Source organism: Carettochelys insculpta, chromosome 29 (genome assembly GCF_033958435.1).
Source record: "Carettochelys insculpta isolate YL-2023 chromosome 29, ASM3395843v1, whole genome shotgun sequence".
NCBI lineage: Eukaryota > Metazoa > Chordata > Testudines > Carettochelyidae > Carettochelys > Carettochelys insculpta.
In genome coordinates this window covers 13929367-13941636 of record NC_134165.1, presented here as the reverse complement: position 1 = coordinate 13941636, position 12270 = coordinate 13929367, and the positions used below count along the sequence as shown (strand labels likewise).

General features: G+C 52.5%; 1 protein-coding gene across 4 annotated transcripts in view; it reads right to left on the bottom strand.

Annotated features, from left to right (window-relative positions):
* The window catches only part of R3HDM2 (R3H domain containing 2), a 102736-nt gene that overhangs the window by 45730 nt on the left and 44736 nt on the right, over positions 1 to 12270 (bottom strand). The window contains exon 1 of one of the 4 annotated variants that reach the window (XM_074979406.1): positions 1158 to 1276. The exons of the other annotated variants lie outside the window; for them this stretch is intronic. The gene's annotated coding sequence lies outside the window, so the exon portion shown is untranslated. Of the gene's footprint in view, positions 1 to 1157; positions 1277 to 12270 lie in introns of those variants that run through there. 4 annotated transcript variants of the gene reach the window in all.

Genomic DNA, 12270 nt, shown 5'->3' with positions numbered 1-12270 from the left:
AGTGGGACAAGCCACTAGCAGAGATCCCAGCACATCTAAGGCCGTGGCCCCAGCCACCTGCTCGCCGGCACCAGCTCCACAGCTCAGGCTGTTCCACAAGCTGTCCCCACAGCTCTCAGGCTCACGCTCTGGTGCCAGGCAGCAAACGGACACTCAGAGGCCGCTGCAGGTCTGAGAGCAATCTGGAAAACGGGCTCTTGGCTCCCTCAAGGGGCCTGCAAACCATCTTCCCCCGGTTGCCCTCAACTCGCATGTATGGGCGAGGGGCGTTCAGGGCTGACTCTCTCGCCTAGGCCACAGCCTGGAGGAGATTGCTGCCTGCGGCTGCGGCTGCACACTAGGGCTGAAGAGAGCCCTTTCTGGACAGCAGGGGTCGCTAACTTCAGCCAGTCGCAACAAGGACTACAGCAGCCCGAAACCAGCGTCCTTTGGCAGGGCTCGGGGCGGGGGGACCCCCACATGACTGATTCCGTCAGGAGCCTTCCTCCCGCTGGAACGTTCCACCAGGAAAGGGGCGCTTGCACACAGGCACAGAGCGACAGCTACGCCCAGCAAGCTCTGTCATCACAGCCCAGCCTTGCTAAGACGGATTGGTGCAGGGCAGCTTGGCCAGAGCCCCTCCTTCCCGCAACTCTGCCCTGGACCCGGCCCAGAGCTGGCTGATGAGAGGGAGATGTCCTTCTACAGGAGCTGGAATATGGCTCGGGCAGCACGGCCCTGGGAGCCCTGCAGAGCACCTCTGAGCCCTCAGCTGTACAGCCACAAACTCGGCCCCTTTGCAGTCTTCATCTGGAAAAAGCAGGGAGAGTATCTGAGCCGCAGCGGGTGTTTGGAGACACCCTGGGCAGCTGCGCCAGGTATGCCAGAGCCTGGCACTTGCCTTTCAAGGGGAGACATCTGCACTTACAACAGGATCACATCATATTCTACAGGAGCCACCCCACTGCACCAGCCACATTTGAAACACCTGCCCGCACCAGGATCAGAGCCACAGGAAGGACAAGGGGTGCATCTTTAAGCCATTGTATCCGAGGAAGGAGTGAGTCTACGAGCTAGGTTTCATTCACACAAAAGCAGCACGTTAGTAGCCATTAAATCCACACACACACATGCACACACACGCACACACACACACAAAGAAAGAAAGACCAACCCACCCCAAAACTCCAGTCCTCTAGCATCTCTCCAACGCACGGAGATGAAAAGCAGAGACATTGTGTTCCGCTGGTGCCTCTCATTAACGGCTCTTCTAGAAGAAGGTTCCTTTCTGTGTGAATGAATCAGCCGCGCTCCCCCAGGACACGCGTGGGAGGCAGCGGAGGAGGTGGCTGACATGATCGGCTGTGACAACCAGCGACTTGCAGGGAAAGTGAAAGTTCGCAGGGCTGAGTGGCTGTTGCACGGGGGCGGGCTGGGAAGCAGGCGGGGCAGCACTGAGCTGCTGCTCACAATGGGGGATGATTACGTAGAGGCATCATCAGGGAAGCCACAAAATCTGGGTCAGGAGAGAAAACAAGGAGCAGGAGGGGGAGAGGGAGCTGCTGTCAGCTTGTTTGGCTTGGTTGTGGGAGCTGGCAGGGTAAAGAGGCCAGATAAGGCAGCGCAGGGTCCTTCAGGCCGGTCTGGCTGGGGAGGGGCAGGAGGTGTAAACTCCATCCCCTCTTACAGCGCCCTGCCCTTCTGCTCTCTAGGGTTCTCTGCGCACTTTGAAAACGCCAAAGAATCACCTTCCACAGCAGGCAGGCCCGGTCCCATCCTCATTTAACCCACGGGGAAACTGAGGCACTGAAGTCACATGACCTCCCTCGTGCTGCCACACAGCAAGTTGTGATGGGGTTCGGGGTCCCCCAAGCTCTGCACCCCGTCCGCAGGCAGGAGTGACTCTCACTCAGCAGGAGAACAGCGGGTTTATTAGCCGACAGGACACAGCATCGTACAGAGGAGTCAGAACAGCCGGCAGAGACAGCCAGTCAAATCCACGTTGGAGAGAGGAGGCCCCGAGGGGCTCCCAGAGCCGGAGCCTTGCCCCCTCCTTGGTCTCACTCTCTCTCAGCCCAGACTCACTGCTTCCCAACTCCCAGTTCCAATTCAAACCCCTCAGGCTCCACCTCCCCCTTTGTCTGCAGTACAAAGGTGTTACCTGGTTGTCAAGGTTACCCTCAGCAGGAGACACACACCCTCTGTGAGCCACTCACCTACACGCAGGTATCCCCCACTCCATCACACAAGTCAGTGAGGGAGCTGGGAACACCCAGCCCCTTGCTCTGAAGGCTCGGCCAGGGTGGGAAGGGTGTGATTCAAAATGAAGTACATCAGCATTTACTAGTTTGTAAGTGCCCAGCTCACAGGGTTGGAGAGAGTTCTCTCTCCCTGGACTTACACTGATGGGGTCTAGCAAGTGACTGGAAACCTGATGTGTTTCCTTACCTTGGGCCAGGACCGTGGGGCTTGGGATTTTGGGGAACTCGGCTACCTCAGCAGATTTCAGTTTAGAGCCCTGCATAGGGAACTGCTCAGCGCAGTCCAGCTCCTGCCTGTTCTGTCAGTGTGCAATGCTCCTCCCCAGAGCAAACGCAAAGTGGGGTCGAGACCTGAAGGGGCGAAACGTTTGCAAAGGTGATGGGAAAATTGTCACATGGTAGTTCAAGCTGAGACACAGCAGGAGGCTGCGCCCAGCAAGCAGCAAAGGAGAAGGCTCTCAGGCCAGCCACGGCGAGGACACAAACAGGAACAGAGAGGTAGCGTGATGCCAGATGGGAGCCGTGGGACTGCCGGGGAAACACACCAGAGACATGTGTTTGAAACAAGACCGCCTTGACAAGCTCCTGAAAGGAACGGGAGGCCAGTGAAGCTGTCTGAGAGGAAGGTGGCCAATGCTGTCTGGGTGCAAGAGAAGGGAAAGGCGGCAGAATTCACCACCTGCTGGAACCTAGACAGTAGCGACTCCACTGCAAGACGACAGAGGTAATTGGAAAGTATGACTCCTGTTAACAACGCAATGTCCCTGTGCTCTGGACTGGGGCATCTGGGATTCTTTCTCGGGCTTTTAACTCTTTTCTATTCTGTGGCACTGGTCATTATCTTTTGCCTTCTCTGGCTCATTACTGAGCACGTTATTCAGGCAGAGCCTACTCTTCCTGTCCAGACAGGCTACGCTGCCGGCTGTGGGGAAGGAAAAATGATGTTTCCAGGACAGACTGGGCTGTAGCCACCAGATGCCAAGGAGAACGTCGATACTTCTAAGAACAGCTGCTTTGGCTAACCACGAAATAAAACCACGTCCCTTTAAAAGGGGATACTTGGAAGTAAAACAGAGCTAGCCATTCCTTTGGAAGAGTGAAAATGCATGGAAATCTGCCTCCCCCATGCAGCAGCTTATCTGCTCCAGCCTGAGCGCTGGACAGACTGAGCGCATGCCAGCTCAGGCCAGAAAGTTGGTTCTGAACCCTGCCCAGTCATGCTGTAAGAGTCTGTTCATCCAAAGGCGGCTTTGCTAGGGAAAGTGATGCTCGGAGGCAATACAAACGCGCCAACCAATCTTTGAGAGAGAGGAAGAGATCTCTCCCTTTGCCTCAGAATGTTATTTCACGGCTCTATATACGTCTTTGGTATTAATGTCGCAGATCGCCGAATAAGTGCACCCTGCAAGGTTAACCGACGACATTTTCCCCATTCTGTTTGCTCATTGGCTTCCGGGTCAGCCAATCTGAGCCATGGCTCCATGGCAACAGGCTCTATCACCATGAGCAACCCGACAAGTTTTTTTTTTTTTTTTTTTTTTTTAAAAAAAGCTCTATTTAAAAAAAAAAAAAAGAAGAAGAAGAGAAGTGGCTGCGAATGTCTGTCATGTACCAGTCTGCACAGGAAGGGGGCGGATAGCCAGGAGACAGCTGAGGCACTGGAAAAGCATCTGTTCCACCGGCGAATGTGCTGCACGCTGCTGAAAACTGGGTTTCGCAACGGTAATATTAGCAACATTTCAGTGCAGATGGGAATTTTGCAGCCCCCGGGAAAGCTTTCACTGTGATAAAATTTAATTACAAGGCGCGTCAAGAAGCTGTATACAGGCAGCTGTGCCGCCCAATTGCAAAGGGCTCGCCCGCCACCCTCTGGGCTTCCTCTGTACAAACCAAACCTTATTTGGGCAGCACGCCGTACAGGAAACGTCTAAAACAAGAGCGTGAATGCTCATGGGAGAAGTGCCCATTTCAGGTGCCTCTTCTGCCCCATTTGCCTGTCTTCCTTCTTTAAAAAAGGAGGCGGCTTTCCACCAACTGGGCGCAGGGCTGGTGAGGCAAGGATACTCCACTAAATTCAAAAGCTGTGCAGAATCACTGAGAGGCAGCAAATGCCCCGGGGTGACACAGGCCAGGTTTTCTCCACCTCTTCCCTCCCAGATCTTCTGAGCTTTTCTCCTTGTTCTTCCATAGATCTCTGAACACGAGTTCTGTCTTTAAGAACTCGGGTGCCTGGTAAAAAAGTAGAAGCCAGATGTCCTCTGTGGCACAGGCTCTGTTACTTAGTCATCACTTTCAGCTTTAATGACCCTCATGACGACACAGGCGCATGCTTGGGAAATGATACCGCAGAAGGTTCTGGCTTCAGGTGGAAGAACAAGCTGCAGAGGATGGAGGAAAGCTTGTTATGTAAGCGCCTGCAGAAATAACAAGGGACGGATGGGATGGCAGCTGATCCAGGATAGCTGGGATAAGATTTAAGCACTCCATGAGAAGTGAACAGGTTCCCAGCATACACTGTGAGGATCTATTTCCCATGCCCCAGCTATACACAGCAGAGGCCTGGCCCCTCTTGTGCAAGGAGTCAAAACACTGAACCTGAGGGCCTGCTATTACATTTTTGCTACGTCTACACGTGCACGCTACATCGAAATAAGCTATTTCGATGAATAGCGTCTACACATCCTCCAGGGCTGGCAACGTCGACGTTCAACGTCGACGTTGGGCAGCACCACATCGAAATAGGTGCTGCGAGGGAACGTCTACACGCCAAAGTAGCACACATCGAAATAAGGGTGCCAGGAACAGCTGCAGACAGGGTCACAGGGTGGACTCAACAGCAAGCTGCTCCCTTAAAGGGCCCCTCCCAGACACACTTGCACTAAACAGCACAAGATACACAGAGTTGACAACTAGTTGCAGACCCTGTGCATGCAGCATGAATCCCCAGCTGCAGCAGCAGCAGCCCTGGGCTAAGGGCTGCTGCACACGGTGACCATAGAGCCCCGCAGGGGCTGGAGAGAAAGCGTCTCTCAACCCCTCAGCTGACGGCCGCCATGGAGGACCCCACTATTTCGATGTTGCGGGACGCGGATCGTCTACACATTCCCTACTTCGACGTTCAACGTCGAAGTAGGGCGCTATTCCCATCCCCTCACGGGGTTAGCGACTTCGACGTCTCGCCGCCTAACGTCGAAGTTAACTTCGAAATAGCGCCTAACACATGTAGCCATGACGGGCGCTATTTCGAAGTTGGCGCCGCTACTTCGAAGTAGCGTGCCCGTGTAGACGCGGCTATTGATACAACAGGGCTCACACTACCTTGGTGGAAGAATGATAATGAATGGGAGATGGTAATACCAGACACAGCCTCGCTCTGAGCAAAGATGCTACCCTGGCCCCTTGACAGACCATTCATTTGTTGCTTGTGCTGCAGATGGAGCAGGGAGCAACAGTGAGCGAGGTGGGACCCCAGAGCTCATCTGCTTTTCTGATGGCTACGTTCCTTGTGTAACGCCCAGGACATCCAATGCCCAAAATATGGCCAGAGAAGGTGCTGCACACTAACCTCTAGCCAGCCATGCAGGGCCTGGGCTCACCTCCCTAGGAATGCTTACCAACATTTAACCCTTCAGTACCCAGGCTTGTCAGCAGCCTTCCCACCCAGGAGCTCCCTCCTGACCAGGAAGTCCAGAATCCTCCCCACCCATGAAGAGTTAATCTGAAGTGACTGGCTGACAGAATGCATAAGACTCTAAGCCTCCCAGTGCCGACTGGAATTTTACAGCTGCATGGTTACATTCAGCAGAGCCCTGCTTCCTTTCATGTCGCAAGCTGGGGCACATCTCGAATCCATCTGGGTACGGATCACACTCTGAGGCCGAAGAAATGAGTTTTGCTAATGCTGCGCTAAGGAGGAAGGCCAGAGCAGTTGCTCTCCCCAATGCTAGCATTCGAATGGCCACAGTCCGACTACGGCACGTCCCCTCTTCCACAGGGACAGATCACCTCCTTAGCTAATTCGCACAACAATCGGGGATGAAGCATGATATGGGAAGTACCAAAACTGCCACAAGGCAAATCCCGGTTAGGGCTTAAAAACACCCGGGTTTTTATTACTTGGAGTAACTCAAGCAATGTAATTTTGTGAAAATAAACTATTTCTATTGCCTCTTGGGTCAGTGCAAGCACTAAGGATCAGGCCAGATGTCAACCTGCCATTCATGGCAACCCTACGCTGACATTCCCAGCATCAAGATTGCAAAAATTATCCCCCGGTGATGATAAGATACGAAGATATCAACTGTGCCAGGAGAGAGGTGTCCATCATATGCACTGGGACCTGAGCACAAGGGGAACCATAAATACAGAGCACAGTTGTGCTGTGGGTTGGCAAAAGTCAACTTTTGGTGGCTCATCAGTGCACAGCAAACCACACAGAGACCGCAACAGCAGTTACCACGTCCTCCTCTACAGCACTTGCTCTGAATCCATCAGCATGTGAACTGGACACGTCTGAGAAGGTGACACAAACCTCGGTTGCTGGGCCTCTTTGTGTTTCCAAAAGAAAGTTTCAATACAGGACTGAGCTGCATAATTTAAACAGCTGATCGCAAACGTCCCAGAGCAGGATAGAGCCTCTCTGGTGTGCAAAATAGCTTATCTGCCTAGGGAGCTGCACAATATATAACAACAAACATTCCCTGGCTGGGAGGTAAGACAGCAGCATGTATACAATGCATGTTTCAAACTGCTCCATTAATTGCCCCAAAATAAATATTTCTAATGGCCATTACAAGTACGTTTATGCTGCAAAGAGAGAGCCGGAGCAGCAAATCTCAGAGCCTGGGTCAACAGACTCAGTCACGCTACAGAGCTAATAACAGCAGCGCAGATGTTCCCGCTAGGGCTGGTCCCTAGTCCCTGAGACCTGCCCCACCCAGTCCTATCCACCCAGGTTTCTTTGCAGCCCTGTAGTGCAGGCCCCATGAACCTGGGCTAGCTACCCTTGGCTCCAAGACTCACTGCCACAGGTGGTTTTTTGCCATTCAGACGTAACCTTAGACACAAGCTACCATGGCTGTTTGTTTCACTGTCACATCATAAAAACACGGGGCAAGCAGTGAGAATGCAGGAAAGTAGCCTGGCACCAGCTGAGCCATCTCAAGCGAAAGGCTTATTGGGCTGGACAAGACAATCAGGGTCAGGCTTGGCCAGCAAGTGGACGGGAGCCCGGCCCCTCCATGGGTAGGCTTATGCCCCACGGGGCGTGGGAGTGGAGCTCACCCCTATGGGTTGGCATTATCCAGCTTTACCGGTTTGATGACACCCCTGTAAAGGCGCACAACGGCAGTGCTACACCTGCGTGCCTGATGGCCGAGGCAGACGCAAGAGTTGAGAGCACGCGCCAGAGTTCTCACAGTGCCCTTCGCAAGGTGTGAAAGCCCAAATGCTGCACCATTCTAGGTACTCCAATTTCCCTGCAGGTTCCCTCATCACGGCCTGTCCTGAATGCCCCCGTACACCTTCCTACAGCAGCCAGCTTGTGTTCCAGAGGGGAATGCATTTCAGTGACAATTCCCTTCGATAACTCCATTTTTAACACAGAGCCCAGGGATTGGGGGTGTGTGCAGAGGAGCACGCTGTGTGCAGAGAGACAGCCTCCAGCGGAGTATTCCTTCTGACGGCTACGTTACAGCCTAGCAGATAGGAGAAGACAGAGGCTGATGAAGTACAAGTAGGAACCGAAGAGGAACAATCCCATTCAGATACATCTCCTTAAGGCAGATAGCTAAATGTTGACAAATTTTCCAAGGGCTTGTGTACAATGCAGGGAGTGAAAACACTGAACCTGAGGGCCTGCCAGTATATGATATTGATACAACAGGGCTCACGCTAACTTGGCAGAACAATGATAGTGAACAGGAGAGATGGTAATACCAGGTTACAACAGCTAGAGAATGACAGAGCAGGTGATGCTGGTGCGGGAATGACACGATCTGCAACAGGAAGCACAGTGTCACTGTACTCAAAATCTGAGATGACTCAAACTGTGCCGTAGACTCTACGGACAGAAATTCCATCCTTGAATAATTAGCGTGTTGCTGCAGGTGTACGCTACTGACCGCCTGGCCCAGGCCGGGCGGCGTCAATTCTGAAATGCTCAGGGCTACAAAGAGAGACACCCAACGGCAGTGGGAAAAAGTCGCCCCGGGGGAGGCGCACGGACAGCCTTTCTGGGCACGACTTCTTGGAGCAGACTAGCCCTGGAACCCGCGCGGGGAGAGGCCGCTCTTGATGTGGGCGTAGGTGGCGTGTCCGCGAGGTGAATACAGCTGAAGCGCTCGGTAAGTGCGACTAGAACGCAGTTAAACTCAACAGCGGTGTAGAGAGAAAACACCACAGAACCAGGCCCAGTTGCATCGTTCCTCGGGGGACTGCCACAAAATCGAGGCAGTCGGTCGACGAGCGGCTGACAGAGGGACATGCTTGCAAGCTGCTTGGAACCTTTTTCTGAACACCGCACCGCCGGCTCAGCATTAAAGCCGGACCACCACGGCTACGCAGAGTAACCGGAGACCTCCTATATGTCGGGGTGGGCTGCAGCTTGCCTGCATCCAGATCCTTGCGACCGGCCTGCGGTGGGAAAGGGGTTGGGGAACCCAAAGCCTCGGAGGCTGGACCAGGTAAGCCAGGGCCAGCCCACACCACCACTGCTTCCCCTTCTCCTTCCCGGCTGGAGGACCAGCCCTGTAGCACTGCCTGCAGAGGGGCTTCCCCGGCTGCTCTGACCGGCCTCCACTCTAGCCAATCACAGCAGCGGGGAAGAAGGGGCAGGGCCTGGCTGTGGCGGGAGAAAAAGCTCCCTGGAGAAATGGCTTTTTTTCCGCCACTGCCATTTCCCCACCCAGGGGAGGAGGCGCCAGTGGCGGTGTGCAGAGGTAAGCACCCCCATCCTGCTCCTGCACCCCCTCCCACCCACAGCTCCTTGATCAGCCTGTTCCTGCACGCTCCCTCCTTCCCAGCCCCCACACCTGCTCCCCAGCAGCCTCTTCTGCACCCTACTCCCCATTTTTGGTCCTACCCTGGGCCCTCAGAAGAGTTAATCTGGCCTGGGAGAAGCCCTGAACCTTGATCCCTCCTTCTCCAGCCTCCTGCCTGTGGTGCTGGAGTATGGAGGGAGTGGTCCCTGACTGAGGCACTCACATCAGTGAGGGGTTGCGTGGGGCGGACTTTTTGTTTTTGCTTCTCACTTTTATGTGGCCCACGACAGATTTTTCTGCGGCTCAGTTGCCCGCGACCCAAAAAGGTTCCCCACCTCTGTTTTAGATACTGGATGCCCCATCGTACTGAGGAAAAGAGAAAGGGTCACACTTGGGCAACTCCAATGTAGAAGTATAATTAGGGAGGACCTCTCCCCCACAAAAATGTAAAGCAACTAGCAAAGGATAAAAGAAAGTTACTCTTAGTTTGTGTAACAAAATCAGAAGCAGCAACCCTGCTGACCAATTAGTGGGACAATTCCCGTGCTAACAGAGTACTCAGGGAAGACCAGGCTGTTGCAGGGAAGCTAAAAGAATTCATTTGATCAGTCTTCACTCCAGAAGACTTGAGGGAGATGCCTGTTCTTGAGCCATTGTTTTTATGTGACAAATCTGAGAAACTGTCTCAAACTGAGGTGTCAATAGAAGCCATTTTGGACCTAACTGATAAACTGTACACTCATAAGTCATCAAGACCAGATGGTATTCACCCCAGAGCTCTTCAGGAACTCAAATACAAAATAGCAGAACTATGCCCTGTGACTTATCACTGCGATTTGTACCAGACAACTTGCTGGCTAATGTGATGGCGATTAAAAAAAACCTAGAAGAGGTGATCCTGGCAATTACAGGCTGGTAAGCCTATCTGCAGCACCAGACCAATTGGTGCAAACCACAGGAAAGACCACAATTATCTGACATGCAGATGAACACAATACATTGAGGAAAAGCCACACAGCTTTTGTAAAGGGAAATCATGCATCACTAACCTAGCAGGATTGTCAGAGTGTCCACAAACATACGGACAAAGGTGATCCAGGGGGGCACAGCATACTTGGACTTTCAGAAAGCCTTTCTCGAGATGCGCTGCCAAAGGCTCTTAAGCCACATAAAGAATTGTGAGATAAAAGGGGTGGTTCTCACAGGGCGCAGGAACTGGTTAAAAGATATGAAATGAAGGCCGGTGTTCATAGTAGAGAGAGATAAACAGCAGACTCCTTCAAGGATCTGCGCTGCCCCCAGAGTTGTTTAACATATTCATAAATGAGCTGGAAAAAGGGTTGATTGAGGTTGATAAATGCACAGTAATGCACCTTGGAAGATATAATCTCAACCACACACACAAAATGATGGGATCTAAATGAGCTGTTACCACTTGAAAAAGAGAGAACCTGGAGTTGCTAAGGGTAGTTCTTGGAAAACATCTGCTCAGTGTGTAACCACAATCAAAAAAAGTGAATAGAATGCTGGGAACCATTAAGAAACAGTTAGGGAATAAACCAGAAAATATCGTAATGCCACCACATAAATCCCACACCCTGACTACTGTGTGCAGTTCTAGCCCACCCATCTCAAAGAGCTACATTAGAACTGGAAAAAGGACAGAGAAGGGAAGTAAAACAGATTCGAGTATGGAACACTTTCCATGTGATGAGAGACTAAAAAGACAGGCTGTTCAGATTACAAAAGGATAAACAAAGTGGGGGAAGGGGCTATGATAAATTTATGAACGCTTTGGAGAAACTGCATAAAAATTGCATAATACCCTCCAAATAGCACAATGCAGGTGTCAGTACAAGATATCAACAGGCAGCAGGTTTAAAATAAACCGCAGGAAGTACAGGTTGAACCCCTCTAGTCCAGCACCCTCAGGACCTGAGCGGTGCCGAATGAGAGAATTTGCCAGACCAGGGGAAGTCAGTATGGTCTAGCGCATTACCAACACTAGCACTGCTTACTGGGCTCTTAGAAGACATTTAGGGGTAAACAACAGCCCAGAACACTGAGAGCCAGGGCTGGTGGCTGGAAACAAACTTTACAGGACCACGGTAAACTTGTTTGCACCCAGGATAAGTGGACATCCAGCTAACAAAAATCATGCTGGATCACAAATGTTGATGAATGAGAGTGTACTAGGCTGGAGAGGTTCAACTGTATTTCCTTACGGAATGCACAGTCCACCTGCAGAACTCACTGCTAAAGGACGTTGTGGAGCCAGAAGTATAACTGCTTTCAAAAACAAACCAGATCAGTTCGTGACTGATAGGGCTATTGGCCAAGATGGGTGGGACACAGCGCTATGTTCTGGGTGTCCCTACACGTCTGATGGCCAGAAGCTGGGACGGGAGGCTAGTGTCCGGATCACTCAATAAATCGCCTTGTTCGGTTCACTCCCTCTTGAGCATCTGGCACCTGCCCCAGCCAGAGACAGGACATTGGACTGACCCAGCACGGCCAGGCTTACCTCACAGAGCCGTGTGGAGAGCCCTCCACGTGGGGAAGGTGCCATGTTAGCGCGAAGTGGCCAACATGCTGGGACTCCAGCCCTCTTCACACCCCAATACCAGAGCCAGGCTTTTACCAGATGGACACTCAACCAAACGTACAGCACAACCATCCCTTTGCTGTCCTGCTGTGGAGGTTGTGGTTGTGTGTGCACAGAGGGGAGAAGGTCATCCAGAATCCTCCACTGCTTCTCCCATAGGCCCCTATGGAAGGGTAGGACTAGCAGGAACTCCCCACTGAGGAGTTTGCAGCTCCTGCAGTGGCCAGGGTGGGGGAATCCCTCCATTTCCTCCCTTAAGGAAGGAGCGCGCTGCTCTCCCCCCAGGCATCATATGGGCTGTCTTGCAAATGCTGACTCACTGCACTGCTCCAGACAAGACACTCATTTCAGAAGGTGCAACAAGCTCACTTACATCCTGAAAGCCAGGTCAGGATCTGGCCCAGCTCTCTTTCCCGGCACCGCTGGGCCTAGGCAAACGGGACTG